Source organism: Periplaneta americana, chromosome 12, assembly GCF_040183065.1.
Source record: "Periplaneta americana isolate PAMFEO1 chromosome 12, P.americana_PAMFEO1_priV1, whole genome shotgun sequence".
Classification (NCBI taxonomy): Eukaryota; Metazoa; Arthropoda; class Insecta; order Blattodea; family Blattidae; genus Periplaneta; species Periplaneta americana.
In genome coordinates this window covers 91324003-91345052 of record NC_091128.1, presented here as the reverse complement: position 1 = coordinate 91345052, position 21050 = coordinate 91324003, and the positions used below count along the sequence as shown (strand labels likewise).

Here is a 21050-nt window from a genome sequence, read left to right as displayed (position 1 = left end):
TTTGTGTCAGTTAATGTGTTATGAAACTGACTATATTCAACATGTTACTCACTAATGGATTTAAAATAAGCATCGTAATCAAATGTTCCATCTTAAGTCATTTTCTTCTAACGGCGACCTCTGGCGAGACATGGTATCTTATTTGCTTCGATCTATATTCTGTAGGAAGGTAACCATTGTTGCCAGATCGAATACAATATACATCGAGAAGAAACTTTCTAGGTTTCACTTTTGGCAGTTGAAATGGATCTGAGATCCTTCAGCATTGCGTTTATATGTCCCCCTGTGCGTACTACACCCGCTGAAGAGGAAGCAATGAGATGAGAGAATTCAACTGGTGGATTTTTAGCTCTACTATAGGCAGTTACACAACGGTCATCAGATCTATACACCAATCCCAGTTGTAGAATCTGTTCTCATCCTAGATTTTCCGTGAATTGCTCACTGGTCCTGTTTATGAGTGTTCTATGGAAGACGCAGCACATCTGGCTGGCTTACTCCACCTTGTCTTCTATCGAGGAAGTCCGGGTTCGATCCCCCCCGGTCAGGTCTTGGTGGAATTTGCGGTGGACAAAGCAGACTTCGCAGAGAATTTTTCTCGGGGTTCTCCCGTTTCCCCACGTTAGTCATCAACATTATTCTGACCCATTTCCATTCCATTAATGTCATTCTATAACATTCCCCAATAGCCAGCGGGAGGCGTGGTTTAAAAAGGAGTAGGTCTAGAAGACGAGTGGGGTTGACTTCTCAATATCTGGGTCCTATTTAAAAAATATGGTATAATATATTAGAAGTAAATTCGCCACAATTTTATTATCATTTTATCTATGGTAATGTCACAAGAGGTCTGAGATTTGCCGATAAATTCACTAGTAAAGCGAGTGGATTTATTTTGGAAATCTCAGACCTCGAGTGACATTTATTAGGACTATTTCGTGAATAAAATAAAAATGTAAATAATATAACCTTAAAATGCGCTCACAAAATGTTAATAATTGTATATTTATGAATACTTAGCCTATTGAGACATTGTCAAGTTTAAATAGTTGAATAAGGATTACAGCAATAAAGAAATTGAATGTTATTCAGTAATGCCAATTGAGGAAAGCGAAATACAGGTTTAAAAATCTTAATTACATGTACTGCGCTTTTCTCTTGTTATTATAACAGAAATACGTTTCATTATCTGCTGAAACCATAATTTAATTGAGACATTTTATAGTATTATTACAAAAAAAAAACCCTGATTAATACATTAATTAAATGAACCAATTGTTATGAAGGAGTGTCATTTTCTTCAGATACAATGGACATGGAATTAGAAGATGAAGGTATAGATTGGAAGTAGGATTTCGCAATTTATTTAGTACAATGAATTCATGCTCAACTATTTACGTGGAAACCGTTGGCGACACTGACTAAACCAGACGTGGGCATTTAAAGAGATGCGCCGTACTACTCTGATTGCTGCAACACGCATCACCTGTTAACGTTATATTCAGCGGTGGATCGCGTGAAGTATTGAAACACGGAACGTTAAGTAATTACGCAAGACAAAAAGATACACAGTTTTCTACAAATGTTATTTTTATGAATAATGACAATGAAAGAAAACAAATTTTCCAAAACAAATACAAACTATTTTACAAAAAGCTGAAACATAACTGTATTTCTAATTTAAATTACTGTAAAAACCTTATAAAATGATATAAAACGTACAGTTCCACAATAGTTAAAAAGTAATGCTATAATCTGAACCTATTTGCTTTGAAAAGGCATTAGTCACTAATTTGCATCCTTTGAAAATAAAATTAAGAAACTAAGGAAAAATAGATTCTTAACAAAATATCAAGCACATTACAAAGAAACAGAAAAACAACAATTAGGCTATTTTTTAAACTTCTTTACTGTAGTTCGTTGTTTTTGTCAATTTACGTCAGTTGACTCAATCCCTTAAAAAAAAAAAGGGATTCGTTTATTCTTCTTCGTCACGTAAATCAGGAAGTGTTTCAAAATTTGAAGTTATGTCAGACATTGCAATTGTGAGCTGATGGAATAAATTTTCGTCTGAAATGCGTGATCTTGATTTGGATTTTACAATGGCCAACTGAGAAAACAACTGTTCACAAGTGTAGGTTGAGCCAAACATAGAAGCAATTTTCATAACAAAACTCCGAAGATGTGGATATTTTACTTTTGAACGTTGCTCATCTTCACTGCCAGTAACATTTTGTAGCATAATAAGTACCTAACAATTTCCCCTTCTTCGCAACAAAAGAACCCATTTTTCCATTCTTTGTGGAAGTAATATTTTTCGACTTTTTTACTTCAGGAGCTTCCTTACAGAGCGAAATTTTTTTACTGAAATCCACCGCTGACTGCCAGTACCCCAACCGGTCTGACAGGTACCCCGGTATGGCGAACAGCTAGGGGTGTGGAGGGAGGGAGATCGCGTAGTTGCGTTCGACTCCGTGCGACATGTACTACTGATGCCCACGTCTGTCTTATTCGGTAACTGTTGCGAGTAAGATCGTGATTTTTGCCCATATCGATAGGAAATTTAATAAAGAATAATTTATCCTTCTGGAGTATTTCAATAGCGTGAACAGTTTTTCGTATAAATTTAATTTTAAAAACTCCTAAATTCAAACCATTGCACGAAGCGAACTCGTGAAAACGTCTTGGCAGCTTACGCACAGAGAGTCACCCAGTTCGTTGCCCTCTTACATCTGTATACGAGTAGATTGTTTAGCAACGATGTAGCGGACTGCTGCAACTTCAAACTTAATTTTCTAATAAAATGTGCATTTAATCACAAAACGTAAGGTAGCTTTCATATTTTATATACATTTACGTGTACCCTATCGTCTCTTTCAATCTGCAAGATTATTTCACTTCCACTCTATATAGTAGTTACTTATGCATACATGTAACTTATGTAAAATGGACTTGTGTGTCCATATTTATGTGCGTAATGTATTAGATGATGTATGTATGTATGTATGTATGTATGTATGTATATGCATGCATGCATATGCAGTTTTGAAGCCAACAATGGGAAGGTACTTACTTACTGGCTTTTAAGGAACCCGGAGGTTCATTGCCGCCCTCACATAAGCCCGCCACTGGTCCCTATCCTGAGCAAGATTAATCCAGTCTCTATCATCATATCTCACCTCCATCAAATCCATTTTAATATTATCTTCCCATCTACGTCTCGGCCTCCCTAAAGGTCTTTTTCCCTCCGGCCTCCCTAGAGGTCTTTTTCCCTCCGGCCTCCCAACTAACACTCTATAAGCATTTCTGGATTCGCCCATACGTGCTACATGCCCTGTCCATCTCAAACGTCTGGATTTAATGTTCCTAATTATGTCAGGTGAAGAATACAATGCGTGCAGTTCTGCGTTGTGTAACTTTCTCCATTCTCCTGTAACTTCATCCCCCTTAGCCCCAAATATTTTCCTAAGCACCTTATTCTCAAACACCCTTAACCTATGTTCCTCTCTCAAAGTGAGAGTCCAAGTTTCACAACCATAAAAAACAACCGGTAATATAACTATTTTATAAATTCTAACTTTCAGATTTTTTGACAGCAGACTGGATGATAAAAGTTTCTCAACCGAATAATAAGAGGCATTTCCCATATTTATTCTGTGTTTAATTTCTTCCCGAGTATCATTTATATTTGTTACTGTTGCTCCCAGATATTTGAATTTCCAATTTTTATATTTCCATTTCGTACAATATTCTCGTCACGAGACATAATCATATACTTTGTCCTTTCGGGATTTACTTCCAAACCTATCGCTTTACTTGCTTCAAGTAAAATTTCCGTGTTTTCCCTAATCGTTTGTGGATTTTCTCCTAACATATTCACGTCATCCGCATAGACAAGCAGCTGATGTAACCCGTTCAATTCCAAACCCCCTCTGTTATCTTGGACTTTCCTAATGGCATACTCTAGAGCAAAGTTAAAAAGTAAAGGAGATAGTGCATCTCCTTGCTTCAGCCCACAATGAGTTGGAAACGCATCTGACAGAAGCTGACCTATACGAACTCTGCTGTACGTTTCACTGAGACACATTTTAATTAATCGAACTAGTTTCTTGGGAATACCAAATTCCATAAGAATATCATATAAAACTTCTCTCTTAACCGAGTCAAATGCTTTTTTGAAATCTATGAATAACTGATACACTGTACCCTTATACTCCCATTTTTTCTCCATTATCTGTCGAATACAAAATATCTGGTCAATAGTTGATCTGTTACGCCTAAAACCACACTGATGATCCCCGATAATTTCATCTACGTATAGAGTAACCTTCTCAAAAGAATATTGGACAAAATTTTGTACGACGTCAACAAAAGTGATATTCCTCGAAAGTTACTACAGTTAGTCTTGTCCCCCTTCTTAAAGATAGGTACGATTATGGACTCCTTCCATTGATCTGGAATAAGGTTTTGAAATTTGGTACTTGGAACAATGGAAAGGTAGAGATAATAATTAAGGAACACACTTTTTCTCTTTTTATGGCACAACAATTTTATTTCATGTATATTTTATAATGTTCGGGACCGGCGTAAGTGGCAACGTTGCGCTTTTTGCGGCCCTACAGAGCAAGAGCTCTACGGGGGCGGCGAAGTGGGCGGCCTTGGCGGCAGCTACGTAGGGGGTGTCGAGGGGCACGCCAGCGTTAACAGCGGGGATGGCGTAGACGGCGACGTAGTGAGCTCGAGCGACCACGATGGTGAAGTGGGTGGTCTTGGCTGCAGCTACTTCGGGGGTGTCGAGGGGCACTCCAGCGTGAACAGCGGGGATGGCGTAGACGGCGGCGTAGTGAGCTCGAGCGACCACGATGGTGAAGTGGGAGGTCTTGGCTGCAGCTACTTCGGGGGTGTCGAGGGGCACTCCAGCGTGAACAGCGGGGATGGCGTAGACGGCGGCGTAGTGAGCTCGAGCGACCACGATGGTGAAGTGGGAGGTCTTGGCGGCAGCTACGTAGGGGGTGTCGAGGGGCACTCCAGCGTGAACAGCGGGGATGGCGTAGGCGGCGGCGTAGTGAGCTGGAGCGATCACGATGGCGAAGTGGGTGGTCTTGGCTGCAGCTACTTCTGGGGTGTCGAGGGGCACTCCAGCGTGAACAGCGGGGATGGCGTAGGCGGCGGCGTATTGAGCTGGAGCGACCACGATGGTGAAGTGGGTGGTCTTGGCTGCAGCTACTTCGGGGATGTCGAGGGGCACTCCAGCGTGAACAGCGGGGATGGCGTAGACGGCGGCGTAGTGAGCTCGAGCGACCACGATGGTGAAGTGGGTGGTCTTGGCTGCAGCTACTTCGGGGGTGTCGAGGGGCACTCCAGCGTGAAGAGCAGGGCTAGCGTAGGCGGCGTAGTGAGCTGGAGCGACCACGATGGCGAAGTGGGTGGTCTTGGCTGCAGCTACTTCGGGGGTGTCGAGGGGCACTCCAGCGTTAACAGCGGGGATGGCGTAGGCGGCGTAGTGAGCTGGAGCGACCACGATGGCGAAGTGGGTGGTCTTGACTGCAGCTACTTCGGGGGTGTCGAGTAGTACTCCAGCGTGAACAGCGGGGATGGCGTAGGCGGCGGCGTAGTGAGCTGGAGCGACCACGATGGTGAAGTGGGTGGTCTTGGCTGCAGCTACTTCGGGGGTGTCGAGGGGCACTCCAGCGTTAACAGCGGGGATGGCGTAGGCGGCGGCGTAGTGACCTGGAGCGACCACGATGGTGAAGTGGGTGGTCTTGGCTGCAGCTACTTCGGGGGTGTCGAGGGGCACTCCAGCGTTAACAGCGGGGATGGCGTAGGCGGCGGCGTAGTGACCTGGAGCGACCACGATGGTGAAGTGGGTGGTCTTGGCTGCAGCTACTTCGGGGGTGTCGAGGGGCACTCCAGCGTTAACAGCGGGGATGGCGTAGGCGGCGGCGTAGTGAGCTGGAGCGACCACGATGGTGAAGTGGGTGGTCTTGGCTGCAGCTACTTCGGGGGTGTCGAGGGGCACTCCAGCGTTAACAGCGGGGATGGCGTAGGCGGCGGCGTAGTGACCTGGAGCGACCACGATGGTGAAGTGGGTGGTCTTGGCTGCAGCTACTTCGGGGGTGTCGAGGGGCACTCCAGCGTTAACAGCGGGGATGGCGTAGGCGGCGGCGTAGTGAGCTGGAGCGACCACGATGGTGAAGTGGGTGGTCTTGGCTGCAGCTACTTCAGGGGTGTCGAGGGGCACTCCAGCGTTAACAGCGGGGATGGCGTAGGCGGCGGCGTAGTGAGCTGGAGCGACCACGATGGTGAAGTGGGTGGTCTTGGCTGCAGCTACTTCAGGGGTGTCGAGGGGCACTCCAGCGTTAACAGCGGGGATGGCGTAGGCGGCGGCGTAGTGAGCTGGAGCGACCACGATGGTGAAGTGGGTGGTCTTGGCTGCAGCTACTTCAGGGGTGTCGAGGGGCACTCCAGCGTGAACAGCGGGGATGGCATAGGCGGCGGCGTAGAGAGCTGGAGCGGCGGCATACGACACGGCACCCAGATCGGCAAGGCGGGAGACGATAACCTGTACAGAGAACAAACGCGAACGTCAAATCTGGCACCCTGGCACCTGGCCTTCCCGTGTACCAATCCTAGTTGGGGCAGTTTACTTTTCAGCAGAAAGATCGTGAAGATTTGCTGTGTGATACAGTTTTCTTCAACGTATTATCTTGATATTTTCATTTTACTAAAGCACCGAATAAAAATAACATCTGCAGTACAAGTACATTGTTAAAGGTACTCTTTAAAGAAAGGAGTAATTTGCAGGATAGTATGATAGCTCCACGATCTGAATTTATGTTAATAAGAGAATTGCCATTAACTCATATATAATTCCCCACGGCGTTCTATCAGATTTCATAAGAGATCATTTTGTTAGTCTAGAGGACAGGGAGATTCTGAGTATTTGCAGCGTGGGAATAGTTTTCTTTGAGTTCCATAATTTCAGCGATTATTACCATTTGTAGTAAAATAGGAAACTACCTATGCAATTCTATCCCTAAGGAGAGGAAAAATAGCTTCACTTCAAAATAGGTGCACGTAACATGCCATATGACGGAAAATAGCTCTCAATCTCTATATACTTTCTAAGGCATAAAAGGTCGAAAATAGTTATTGACTCCAAAATTATTGAACAAGTTAGTAATTTTAAATATTTAGGATGCAACATTTCTCATGTGGAAAAAGAGATATGGAAGAAAAGATGCATAGATTTCAAGGTATATGCGGAACAATTAGACGGAGCTTAGGAAAAATAACAACGAAAGAAACACAGTTAAAACTCTACAAAACAGTAGCCCTTCCAGTACTACTTTACGGAGCAGAGACATGGACCTTAACAGAAAGAGACAAAAGACGACTAGAAGCCTCAGAAATGAAATTCCTAAGATTAGTGGCGGGATATTCTTTATTACAACACAAGAGGAATGAATATATCAGAAAAGAATTAGGGATAGAGGGAATAATACAAAAGTTAACAAATCAACGAAATAGGTGGATGGAACATCTAGAAAGGATGGAGGATCACCGAATTCCCAAGAAAGCTTTCCAGTATGCTCCAAGAGGTTTCGTTGGAGAGAACAATTCTAATGGGGACGGAACGGGCCTACCGGCTCAACCCGTGATGATGATGATGATGATGATAATGATAATGATTATATATATATAAAACTTATTAGGTATACTGTAAGTTGAAAGTGTAAACTCATACCTTATTGTTGAGGGGCTGGGGGAGGGGATGAGGACGGGTCGTCGTCCCCCTTCTTTGCATCTTGTCCCTGATCTTCGGGAATTTCGGGAGCTAGTTCTTCGGTGTAGACCCTTTTCAATTCACCCCCCTCCACAACAACAAAGTGGCCGGTGTTTCTCCTGCTGTAAGGAATAAAGATTGGCGGTGGGGTTTCTTCTCCTGCCAACTGCCCGCCCTGACCACTCTGGCCTGGCTCTTGTCCTTCCTCTGGTTGTCGAGGTAGATATTTGGAATAGTCGGTGACCTTGATTTCTTCCTCAGATGGTGTATTCAGGTCCTCTTCGCGCAGTTTCGGGCGCCTGTGCCTGTCCTTGAATAGGATCTCTTTGGGATAGGGCCCCTGAGGACCAATCCGTTTCTCGCCGGTGATGATCTTATATATACCGTATCCTGTGCCTATCAGGGACCCTACGCCAATTGATGTAGCTCCAAACTCTAGTACTCTTCGATTATGGGAAAAATATCTTACCGCTGTTCTGAATGAGTTGAACATTTTTCTAATATTCAGAACGTATGTAACACAGCAACGGCATTGCTATTGTTGTCATGCATCGTCTCCATAGAGACCGCAGTTATTGTTTCATGTAGATCAGCGGTGAACAAACTGGGTATCGTGATTACATCGTGTAATCAAAGTCATTCATACTGGTTAAGGGGAGTTTCCTGTACATTGCTCTCTGTCTCGCTCACGTACTGAAGGTATCAGTGTCGGTACCATGTCGCTCTACAAACCCTCTGTCTCTCTACGAGCAGGAAAGAACGTTTCGTACAGAATGAGAAGAGGAATTTATTCGATGTTCTGTCGGAGAAAATGTTATTGTTCAATTAGTAGTCGTATACAGAAGCGACATTACAGAGCATTACGCTGAATACACAGGAATATAGTGAGGAATACATGTGAGGCTCTTGAGGTTGTAAGGAGAGAAGAAAACAACTATTTGCAAGGTGGAAAAATTTTCTGGAAAAATATATAATGGCAAATTTTCCATCTCACGTCACAATATTAATTCAGTATACTTATATTAATAAATCTTTAAATCTGACATGAAGAGAATATAGTCGCTTCATAGCTTGTGAACTACACTTTTAATTTCTTTGAGTAACGCCCCTAACTTTTCGATACTTGCTCTCAACGTTTTCAAATAAACTATATGTGAATTTAAATTCTAAGCTTAATTTATATTTACTAATATTAATGTGAATATTAATTTATATTGACATACACCAAAGAAGTAATTTCAGTGTAAAAACTTCACAATGTCCTGAACAAGTGATTAAAAGTGTTTTATTAAAGTATAAACAACGTTACAATGATTTCCTGAACAAGAAAAACAATATTGATATGTTTATATTTTTCTCATTCTAATCTGGGTCCTTCAGTCTTTGAATTCTTGGCACGTCAGGTATATCAAGTATCGAAAAATTATTATTTTAATAACAACACAAATTATGCTGTCACAAAAATAAATTATTATTATTGTATTATTATTATTATTATTATTATTATTATTATATCTGTCTCACTCATCACACCCACTGCTATTGTCATCTTCTGCCACCTCAACATTCTCCTCACTCTGATGATTTGCTTTTTTTGGATCTGGTTCATTTTGATGATCATTCATTTGTAAAACGAAATATTTAACCAATAACACCGACAATAACAGCTAATATGGCGGTGAAACAAAAAAAAAGACAACACTAATGCCATCTTCATGATATTTTCTAACAAGAACCGGATAAGTTTGTGGCTTATCCGTTTTTTGCTAGAAAGACGTTGGACTAATCAACTTTTGCAGAAACGCTATATTTTCAAACATCCATTTCAATGGCACAAATCTGGTTTTTGTAGAAACTTGCTATGTCAATAGATGCGGCTGGAAATGAAGTGAAGAGAACTGTACTGTGCTCAAAATTGGAATTTTTGGACTTGTCCGGTTTCTGCTATGCTCCAACAATGTTATAAAAAGCTAATACAATACAGATTTTAAGGTATTTTTAAATGTTTTTATTTCTTACAGGTCTTATTAGTAGCTAATTATTTCGTCTTTAAGCTTTTATTTTCAGTTTCTACTCCTAAGAATTCTTGAGTGACTTGATTAGTAATTTCGTGATTCTAATGGCCAGTTTTTCCAAGTAATGTTTAATTGGGCATAACAAATGTTAAATTAACAGCTCGTTTATTTTGAACGTTATGTTAAGATGTTTTCCATTTTTCAAACATAATTTTGTTTAAAATAACCAACACTTAACTTTAACTGTTGTTAATACTATTCTAACTACTCAACAGCAGTTTGTAATGATTTTGCATATATAAGACAATTTCTTATTGGCTGATGTTATTATTTAAATTCTGTACTGCAGAGTAAGTCATGAAACATGTGTAAAATCGTAACCTGTTACAGTAGCCATGATTCATACAGTACAGAGAGTTGATAAATGAAAGTTGCATTGACTACTACATATTGAATAATAATAATTATTATATGTATGGTTATATTTTATAATGCTAAATATGAATTTCTGTTTAGAAAAATCTCAGCATTTTGACCACCAGGTGACAATAATTACACGAATGTGTGTAGTCAACTGTACACAAAACCCCGAGGAGAATTTCGTATCATATAAAATTCTCTAATTCAGGTCCATGTATAAATTATATGTAATTTCGTCCTAAAGAAGCAATTGCTGCTGAAACATTTTATTATTTACTCACTGCGTATTTTGAAGTACTATTGACATCGGCTATAGTTGAAGAGCCAGTAACATAGAATCTAGAGTTAATAGTAGCTGGTGAATTGGAACAAGTGGCCTATTTCTATTTGTAGGATATTCAAATCTGACTTCAATTTCTTGCCACGTTAAGATCTCACATTTCCTCAATATTAAATGGATAATAGCTCAGCATCGAAATAAGCGTCAGTATGATAATCAGTTGACTTATAAAGATTATCTTCCCTATATTAATATTCCAAAATATCTTTTAAATTATATATTACCAGGCTTATGGCCGGTTTCACAAAGCTTCATTAAGGTTTTAATGATTCATTAATTTATTTACTGGTTCATTAAATCATTTTTATATCTCACCAAGCATCTTTAGCCTAACGAACCAGTAAAACTATCATTAAATTTAGTGATAGAAATTTCCGTCTTTAAATTTTTAATTATTCATTAGTTGCAATATAAAATGCGGAACGTTTCGACGCAGAATTGTTATATCTGGAACTGCTCGAAAATTAAGAGTCAAATGAAGATAATGTTAACCATTTAAAAACCGATCATTTCGAAAATTTGAATGACACAAAAATTCACAAAAGATACACGAAGATCGTGGTACCGGTACTCAAAATTTTAGAAGAAACTGATCATAGGTTAGAATATCATAAAAACGGCTGAGACAAAGCTGAAACTAGTCAACTAGGTAGCATACAACTGAGTTTTATTTTAAGACATGAAAGTGATTATTATAACTACATACCGGTACCTAAGAAATATTAGTAAATTAATACATAATGTGCATTCAAACACAACAAAACTTAATTGGTATATTAACTTTCATTTATTAAGTTACAATTATATTATAGCTAGCGATAAAATATGTTTACACTGGCTTTAAAACAGAAGCGAAAGAGCTGGATTCTTGGAATTTATAATCGTTTTCTTTCCTATGGAAATTTAATTTTCCAGCAGGATAATCACCCCGCGCACACCGCCATAAACGTTCAAAGACGGTTCACGGAAAAGCATGAAAAAGAGGAGGATTGACAAATATCGAGACATCCCACCTCAAAATCCAGATCAGTTCTGGGATCAAGTTCTGGCTACCTGGAAAGAGTTCGCTAAGGACCAGAACTATTTCCGCGATCTGGTGGACTCAGTGCCCCGAAAATGCCAGGCAGTGATAGTCGCCGGTGGCATGTGGATGAAATATTAGATCCAGATGTGTATTTATTTTATTTTTCTTTAATTTGTTTGTTTATCTTTGTTCTATTTCGGGAAAAAAAATTGATCTCCCAAGAGTTTTTTAAATTCTCCTAGTGGAGCCAGAGTTGCGAATTAATTCGTTCCCGTACACAAAATTAAAAAAATGAAGAAAGGTAACATGTATAAAAATTAGTTACGTTAATAAAAAAAAAGTTATCGCCAAGAATCGAACACGGGTCCCTGGGATGAGCAATCCAACACTCTACTGACTACTCCAACGCAGCGTCATGACATTACCAGCGCGACGAGGCACATGTAGCTGCTCCGCTTGAAGTCTAGGGAGAGAGCGCACATATAAACGTACTCGTGTAAATATTTTAATGTTCAGTACTAGCTAATGTTTCATTTGCACTGATTTACTGAAGCTTGGTGAAACCGGCCCTTACTGTAAACATTCCTCAAAGAGAAACATAACATGTTATTTTCACAACTTTTGTCTGAACAGCTGTGGTGTTATCCGCCATGTTTAACTGTTTGTTAAATGAGTTAACGGCCTGAAATCCTACATTTAAAGTTAACAAACGGTTAAGAATCTGTTAAGCCAAACTGGTGTTGAACAAATGGAAAAACTGTATTTAACAAACTCTTGAAGGATTAACAGTCGTTAAGTGTTCTAACAATACTTGGACAAACCGCCATTAGTCTGAGATGAACTTCCGTGTCGGTAGATTCGTGTAATATTCAGCATCATGAAATAATAGTAATACGCGTTACAAGAGCGGTATGTTGACGTTTTCATGTTCGAGGAAAAGATTGAAAAAGCGAAACGTAGTTCATCTTTTTTAATTTCCGAGAACATGAAAACAAACATACCGCTCGTGTATCGTACATTATTTTGTGCGAAGATCGTTTATTATTGCCGGTCTGAAGTTGCGCTAGGGCGCGGGTTCGATGCCCGCTTGGGCTGATTACCTGGTTGGGTTTTTCCCCAACCGTAAGGTGAATACCAGGTAATCTATGGCGAATCCTCGGCCTCATCTCGCCAAATATCATCTCGCTATCACCAATCTCATCGACGCTAAATAACCTAGTAGTTGATACAGCGTCGTTAAATAACCAACTAAAAAAAAAGATCGTTTATTACATACCTGTAAGAGGAATTTCTAATTAGTTGCAATGAAATCTCCATCTTGGTTTCTGTTCAATGACGGCAACTTTGGAAAACAAATATATCTATCTTCAACATTGTTCCTATAAAATGTTTTCTGTGTTTACTATACTGCAGTAGGCCGTGATATACGTCCGTCTTCCCCCCCCCCCAGTCTATGATGAGTCTGGAATCTTGTTGATTTTTTCACGGCTTCCTTAATGTTACTTGCATTACAAATGCAGTAACTTTTGTGGTGCTGTAGAGTTTACTTAATTTTTGCAAATATTTAAAAACAATAATTAACAGTGCAATTTAGGTGAAATTGCAGTGGTAAGTTTCCAATTTATAATTATTACTTTATTGAACGTCTTTAAAAATAATATGTTAAAAGCCTAAAGCAGTAAAATGAATATGTCTCTTAAGCGGTAAGAAGAGGGAAATTGTTATGTGTGTTCGGTTGGGAATACTGAATGTGGAATTTTAGACTTTCCGCGGATTGGTTTTGTGCGGAAATCAAGCAAATACGCACGATCTCGCACAAACTCTCTTTCTGATAGCTTATTCTCTCCCCTATCGTCAAGCTCACTTGCCAGGTCTTGCCTCCTCAGCTGTACATAGTATGTCACTACGATTTTGTTTGGAATAGAACTTTTGAGTTTGACGCATCTTGCATTTGAACTTAATATCTGCAAAGTTTCAAAACTACTTGCAATTGAATGTATGAACGTGTAAATACGAACATATGTTTATGGATATGTACTTTTTTGGGTTGTTTATTTTACACGCTTTGTGTGTTTTTTTTTTTAAGAATCTGTGAGTATACGTACTAGTAGACCTTTTTTAATTACTATTATTGAGTTCCCGTTTCTATTGTGTATTGTAGATGACTTGTATTCATTTAACTGATTTTTTTAGATTTTGATTAATGTTTATGATATTGATGATTGAGGCGGTGATGAATCATGGTGTCCTTATCAAATATGGTTACTTATATAATTATGCTGTAAGTGTATGCATATATGCTGGTTTATATACATTTATTACATACTACCTACATACAAGGTGAAAGTGAAATAGTCTTGCAGATTTCCAGAGGGAATAAATAGGTCATGTTGTATTTAACAAAAAACCTATAATATCATATTAGTGGAAAGTTCATGTTTTTTTTTTTTTCAGAAAAAAAATGTTTTTCCCAAATGTTTAACAATCTCTTATTCCATACGTGGGCATTTAAAGAGATGCTCCGTACTACTCTGATTGCTGCAACACTCATCACCTGTTAACGTAATACTCAGCGGTGGATCGCGTGAAGTATTGAAACACGGAAAGTTAAGCAATTAAGCAGGACAAGAAGATACACAGTTTTCTGAATGTTATTTTTATGAATAACGACAATGAGAGATAACAAATTTTCCAAAACAAATGCAAACTATTTTATAAAAAGCTGAAACGTAACTGTATTTCTAATTTAAACAATTACTGTAAAAACCTTATAAAATTACATAAAACGTACAATTCCACAACAGTTAAAATGTAATGCCATAATCTGAAACTATTTGTTTTGAAAGGGAAGGGCATCAATCACTAATTTACATCACTAGAAAATAAAATTAAAGAACTTATGAAAAACAGATTCTTAACAAAATATCAAGCACATTACTAAGAAACAGAAACACAACAATTAGGCTATTTTTTAAACTTCTTTTCTGTAGTTCTTTGTTGTTTTTGTCAATTTACGTCAGTTGACTTATGCCCTTAAAAGAAGGGATTCGTTTATTCTTCTTCGTCACGTAAATCAGCAAGTGTTTCAAAATTTGAAGTTATGTCAGACATTGCAATTGTGAGCTGATGGAATAAATTTTCGTCTGAAATGCGTGATCTTGATTTGGATTTTACAGTGGCCAACTGAAAAAAAAAGTGTAGGTTGAGCCAAACATAGAAGCAATTTTCATAACAAAACTCCGAAGATGTGGATATTTTACTTTTGAACGTTCTCTTCTTCACTGCTAGTAACGTTTTGTAGCATCATAAGCACCTAACAATTTCCCCTTCTTAGCAACAAAAGAATCCATTTTTTCATTCTTTGTGGAAGTAATATTTTTCGAATTTTTTACTTCAGGAGCTTCCTTAGCGAAATTTTTTTACTGCAATCCACCGCTGACTGCCAGTACCTCAACCGGTCTGACAGGTACGCCGGTATGGCGAACAGCTAGGGGTGTGGAGGGAGGGAGATCGCGTAGTTGCGTTGGACTCCGTGCGGCATGTACCACTGATGCCCACGTCTGGACTAAACAAAAGAAAGACCATGCGATAAATTGATAGTGATAAATCAAGCTGCAGAAATTATTGCAATGTATGACTCTGATTGGCTGGAATTCAAAATTTCATTGCACTTCATTGGCCGAAAATGGAATGACGTTATATAAACGAAATAGTCAACATAAAACTTACTAAATATGTGATCTAGTAGTAGTAAAAGTGATGGAGAAAATAATAAAAATTATAGAGTTTATAAAGAATGAATCAATTTCCGATTTAAAACAGAATTTTGGTACAGGCCCTAGTTTTAGGTTAAGTGCAATAAAAATGGAAGAACAGAAGATTTTTGCTAGCGCAGTCTAGTGACTAAAATTGGTACTGCTGCAATTCATATGAAGTAAAAACTTGGATTTCAATGAGAGAGAAAAACATTTTCTCACATTATATTATCAAAAATATATTATAAACTATCAGAATTGCAAGGTAATTTGGTAACAAATTCAGGAAAATATTTTAGTAACATTAATGTTTGCCACAGTTTCTTAAATACGATATTATAAACAAGGGAGAACATAACCTTATTACAGTCGTAAGATAGCAATGCAAGTAGCCTGTATAATGACGTCACTTGTACATGTTTACTAATAATTAGACTTCGTTGAATTGCCACACGCACCATGCAATCAGGTTGCCGATGTACGGTAGTATAGAGGAGGTGGGCGACCGCCCGGTCTCGTAGTATAAGCAGTTCATGTTAAGATTGTAACCGGTCCAAATAGATAGAGCAGCTACAGCTAATGTATACCTAAGTAAGCACTTGTTTTTGCATTACTGTGGTTGGAATAGTCAAAGCTTAACATTTGTTCAGTGCAGGCAAGAATTCAATCATACTACAATGAGAGTGTTGCTGTTCCAAATAATTGCCCTGGAATACCCTTACCCCCGCAACCAGTCTGACCCGTTGGGAAACGTTGTTGGATGCTGTTAATTATTATGCAGAACATTACGGCAAAATAATGGAGGTAATTGATGCATTGGATAGCACAGACAGTTCCGCTGTTGCAGCTGTAAAATCATTGCCTTCTTAACAGCTATTGGAAGATATTCTGTTCATTGATTCTAATTTTAAAATCGTGTCCAAAAGCATCACCCTGTTAGAATCGTCTAAACTACAACTCTCAGAAGCCCTTAATATAGTGGATACAGTATCACAAACCGTTATCCAAAATAACAATTCACTAATTTCAGAAAAAGTGAAATGTAAGTTGAGAAACGTTATTGCTAAAAATTCTGCCTATTCACAACTTCGTATTATAAATGATGTACCATCAGATCACGACAAGACGCCTGAAGTTGGTGTACTAAAAAGTAGTGACTTTCCGTTCTTCAAATATGTACGTATTACATCGTGTGATGTTGAACGTACATTTTCCCAATATAAAAACTGTTTGAGTGACCATCGGAGGAGGTTACTTTTCAGCCGCTCAAAATGTACGTAACTCTTCACTGCAATGCACACATTCAAGGATGATGCGAGTATATTACATTAAATTTTAAGAGTTAATATATCTCACTACAAAATAATTGTGTATTTATTTGTTTAGACATTTCCTACTTCAATGATCATTCATTATATTTCTTGAATGCAGGATACAGGTTTTATTGTAACCGCAGTATACTGCTCAGTGTTTACATTAGAGGCATTCTCTATCCTTTCCACGCCCCCTTCTCATACAGTCTATACTGCGTGCATAGTAAACCTTACGATTCTCGTGGCAATTCCACGAAGTCTACTAATAATGTATGATGTTACGCATAATTTTGTGCACAGGAAGATACAACTCCATACTTTGTAATAATCTTCAGTAATAATTTGTATTACATTTTTATGGAATAAAGCCCTAGATACTCAGCGATCATTAGTGTAGTCAGGTGGTGTGAGTTGAGAATGCGCTTGACATCAGAGTAAAAGTTCTCTGAGGGGGACTGAGAGCTAGAGTACGGTATGTCCTGCCTCTTCAGGATGACATGTATGTATATAACTCCGAACTGCTGGATAGGCAAGGTTTATATGTTAGTACCCCTTATCTGCCTTTCTCAACTACCGATTGGCCTATTTATAGTATGAATTCGGATGAAATGATATGGAAAAATGGAGAATAGGTGGAATTTTGAAAGGGAAAACTAAAGCAATCTGACAAGCAAACATTCTCATGGGGGGGGGGGGGTAGATAAAAAAGTTAATTGTTTTCCTTCCACCATGTTAATAATGTCAAAACAAGTGTTTATACAAATTTTGGCCACTCGAGCGCTATTACGAGGGCCCTCCCAGGAAGTAAGTTTCCCTGGAGCCGTTTACAGAAAGAAAACCCATTTTCATGGAAAGATTTATTGGAACAGATACAGCAACTGTTGAGCTATTTTTCAACATATTTCACACACGAATTGAGACATTTCTCATATTGTAGTATCAACAGAGAGGTGCAGACGGCTGTCACACACTGGTTCCGTTCCCGGGCGACAGACTTCTACGATACAGAGATACAAAAGTTGATCCAACGGTATGAAAAATGTCTCATTTCCGGTGGAGTATGCAGGGTGTCCCATTTATCTTGTGCACTTATAACTTTTTTGTTTGGATAGGTATTGGAATGTTTGTTTTTGAACGTTATGTTAGAACGAGGGGCTAACATGAGTGTGCAAATTTGCTGCATGTAACTACATTATGGTACAAGATACACGTGACGTCATCAGTTTTTCAAATAGCACTACACACTTTAATCATATTACATTGATTACACACATTAAGACGAGTTCAAAAATGTATCACAATGTCACCTTCCCAATCAATAAGAACAATAAAATGCAAAATGCATGCCATCAGAATGTGCCTTTTGTTGTGGTGCCCCATTCATCTTGTGCATTAACTTACACAAAAGAAAAGACGACTGACGTCGATACACGTCGTGTGTTGTGTGTTTGATGTCTTAACATGTAAACAAACCACAACAACTGTCGACGTCACAATCCACGTACAGTGGCCTGTACGTTCTCCTGACCTGTCGCCACTCGACTTTTTCCTGTGGGGTACTGTAAAGAATAGTGTGTACCAGAACATTCTGACAACACCAGACGACATGCAGCAACGCATTCGACAGGTTTGTGTGTCCATTCAGCCAGCAACATGCTGGACAGTCATACGGTCTTTCGGGGAACGCCTTCGAATGTGCATTAATGTGCATGGTCACCATTTGGAATATCTTCTGTGACTCTCAAAGCATAACATTATCACATTGGAAGTACATTTTTGTTTCGTTTTATTGTGTTGTTATTGCTTAGGAAGGTGACATTGTGATACATTTTTGAACTCTTCTTAATGTTTGTAATCAATGTAACATGATTAAAGTGTGTAGTGCTATTTGAAAAACTGATGACGTCACGTGTATCTTGTACCATAATGTAGTTACATGCACCAAATTTGCACACTCATGTTAGCCCCTCGTTCTAACATAACGTTCAAAAACAAAAATTCCAATACCTATCCAAACAAAAAAGTTATAAGTGCACAAGATAAATGGGACACTCTATATATTAAAAAATAGTTCAACAATATCTGTATCTGTTCTAATAAATTTTTTTCATAAAAGTGTGTTTGCTTTCTGTAATTTACTTTCTGAGGGGCGACCTCGTAATTGCACTCGAGTGGCCAAAATTTATATAAGCACATGTTTTGCCATTATTAATGTGGTGGGAAAAAAAAAATTAACTTTTTTATCTGCCCCTATGAGAATGTCTGCTTGTGGAGAAAATTATAACCGAAATCTAATATGATCCCTAAAGCGTTACATTATGGCTAAGAAGTGATACCTTGTATCTACAAAAATAGTCATTTAGTTTGATTACATTATTATTTAGATTAACTACATTATCATTATGTTCACAAAATTGAACAGTTAGGCCTAACTAATATTTTGTCCTGGAGTAGAAAATATTGCAAAGCAGAAACATATATAAAAAGTTTGTGTAGTTTGAGAAAAATTAATTTTTGAAACTTCTTTGGTTCACCTGCAAATTTACAGATACGAGGTATCATTTCTTAGCCATCGACATATCAGTTATATCAGTTTGTGAAATAAGTTAAAGCTCTTCGAGCAGCTGGAGTTGCTCTGTGTAGCGTCCAGTGCGGAAGTGTCCTAGATTGATTACATATCTCTTAATTCAGGGCCAGAAACAGATGTGAACACAACTTGAGCAGATGTGTGTCATATGATACATACAGAGTGAGCAATGTAATTAAATGTTCTAATGGAAAGGCTATTCAGAGATGTTTGAAGTGCAGCAATTTTCGGATTAAAAATCTCGCGGGAAAGCTGAAATTCTCAGTAAAATACATGACCCATTTTAAATGTTATGAAATACAATATAATTGAATCATTGTTAAAAGGCACTAAGTCAAATCTTTGTAAAATTGACATGTTGTTGAGGTTTTTAAGTTTTTTTTTTTCTGAATCTAATAGAGAATGAAACAAACCTATAATTTATTGCACTTTCTAGCTCCGTACGAGTATTATCATGGTGAATGACATCTAAACGCAACAGTAACATAATTTTAAAATTATTAATTAAGCTAGTAGAACAGTAGTTTTCTTCAATTATCACAATACTGAAGGAAATGACTTGTGCCTTTAATAATGACCAAATTGTTTACAAATTGGTGGCACTACTTTATTTCCTTACTTATTATTTATTTATTTATTTATTTATTTATTTATTTATTTATTTATTTATTTATTCATTTCTTTACTTATTTATGTATTTACTTGTTTATTTTTTACTTATTAATTATTTTACTTGTTTATTCCTTTACATATTTACTTCTTTGCTTATTTACTTTTTACTTATTTATGTGTTTCTTTACTTCTTTAATTATTTATTGCTTTACTTCTTTACATGTTTACTTATTTGCTTCTTTACTTACTTTCTTGTATACTTATTTAGTTCTTCACTTGTTTATTTCTTTACTTATTTACTTCTTTATTTATTTAATTCATTACTTATTTATTTATTTACTACATTACTTATTTAATATTTCACGTACTTTATTACTTATACTTATTTCTTTATTTCCTTATTTACTTCTTTACTTATTAATTTGTTTATTTATTTACTTATTTATTTCTTTACTTATTCATTTCTTTACATATTTACTTATGTACTTCCTTACTTATTTCTTTACTTACTTATTTCCTTACTCATCTCTTTGTTTATTTCTTCACTTATTTACTTACATCATTATTCATTCACTCACTCATTCATTCATTCATTCATTCATTCATTCATTCATTCATTCATTCATTCATTCAATGACAATTACTCAGTGTCAGTGTTAGAAAGGATTTATTGTTAGGACATGAATAGAAAGGGATTTGAAAGAACCGACCGTGGCCAATATCAAGTGCTTTCATATAATTTGCCTGGATATCCGGATTCCGATCGATCACGGGACATGCAGGCTACGAATCTAACACGCTATCTAACCCATTCATGTTGTGTAATGACCTTACGTGACCTTCCGGTAGGTTACAGACGGCTCCAGGTCAGTGGGTGGCTTTGGTAGATCGCCAACGTTGAGGCACTCCTGAACTGACCTTGCTTTACGTTGCCATGGTAACATCGATTCGAGACATAATGTTTTTTGTGCTACAATACGTAACACAGGCATGGAATCAGCTGACATAAAGATGAAGTTCTAGTGTCGCGGCGGCGATGTTAGGGAGAGGAACGCGTTCAGTTGTCGCGCGGAAACTACACCGACTGGTTCACCACGATCGAGCGCAATGCGGACAGGCTAGCGACTTGCGTGCTCCCGTAACAAGGTTCGTAACGTGCCGTGCTGGCTTTCGTTTTGTATCGAAGACATGTAGACCTACA

At 38.2% G+C, this 21050-nt stretch overlaps 1 protein-coding gene across 6 annotated transcripts in view; it reads left to right on the top strand.

The window, feature by feature from the left end:
- The window catches only part of LOC138710683 (monocarboxylate transporter 14), a 261013-nt gene that overhangs the window by 142968 nt on the left and 96995 nt on the right, over positions 1 to 21050 (top strand). Inside the window, exon 1 of one of the 6 annotated variants that reach the window (XM_069841739.1) lies at positions 20858 to 20995. The exons of the other annotated variants lie outside the window; for them this stretch is intronic. The gene's annotated coding sequence lies outside the window, so the exon portion shown is untranslated. Of the gene's footprint in view, positions 1 to 20857; positions 20996 to 21050 lie in introns of those variants that run through there. 6 annotated transcript variants of the gene reach the window in all.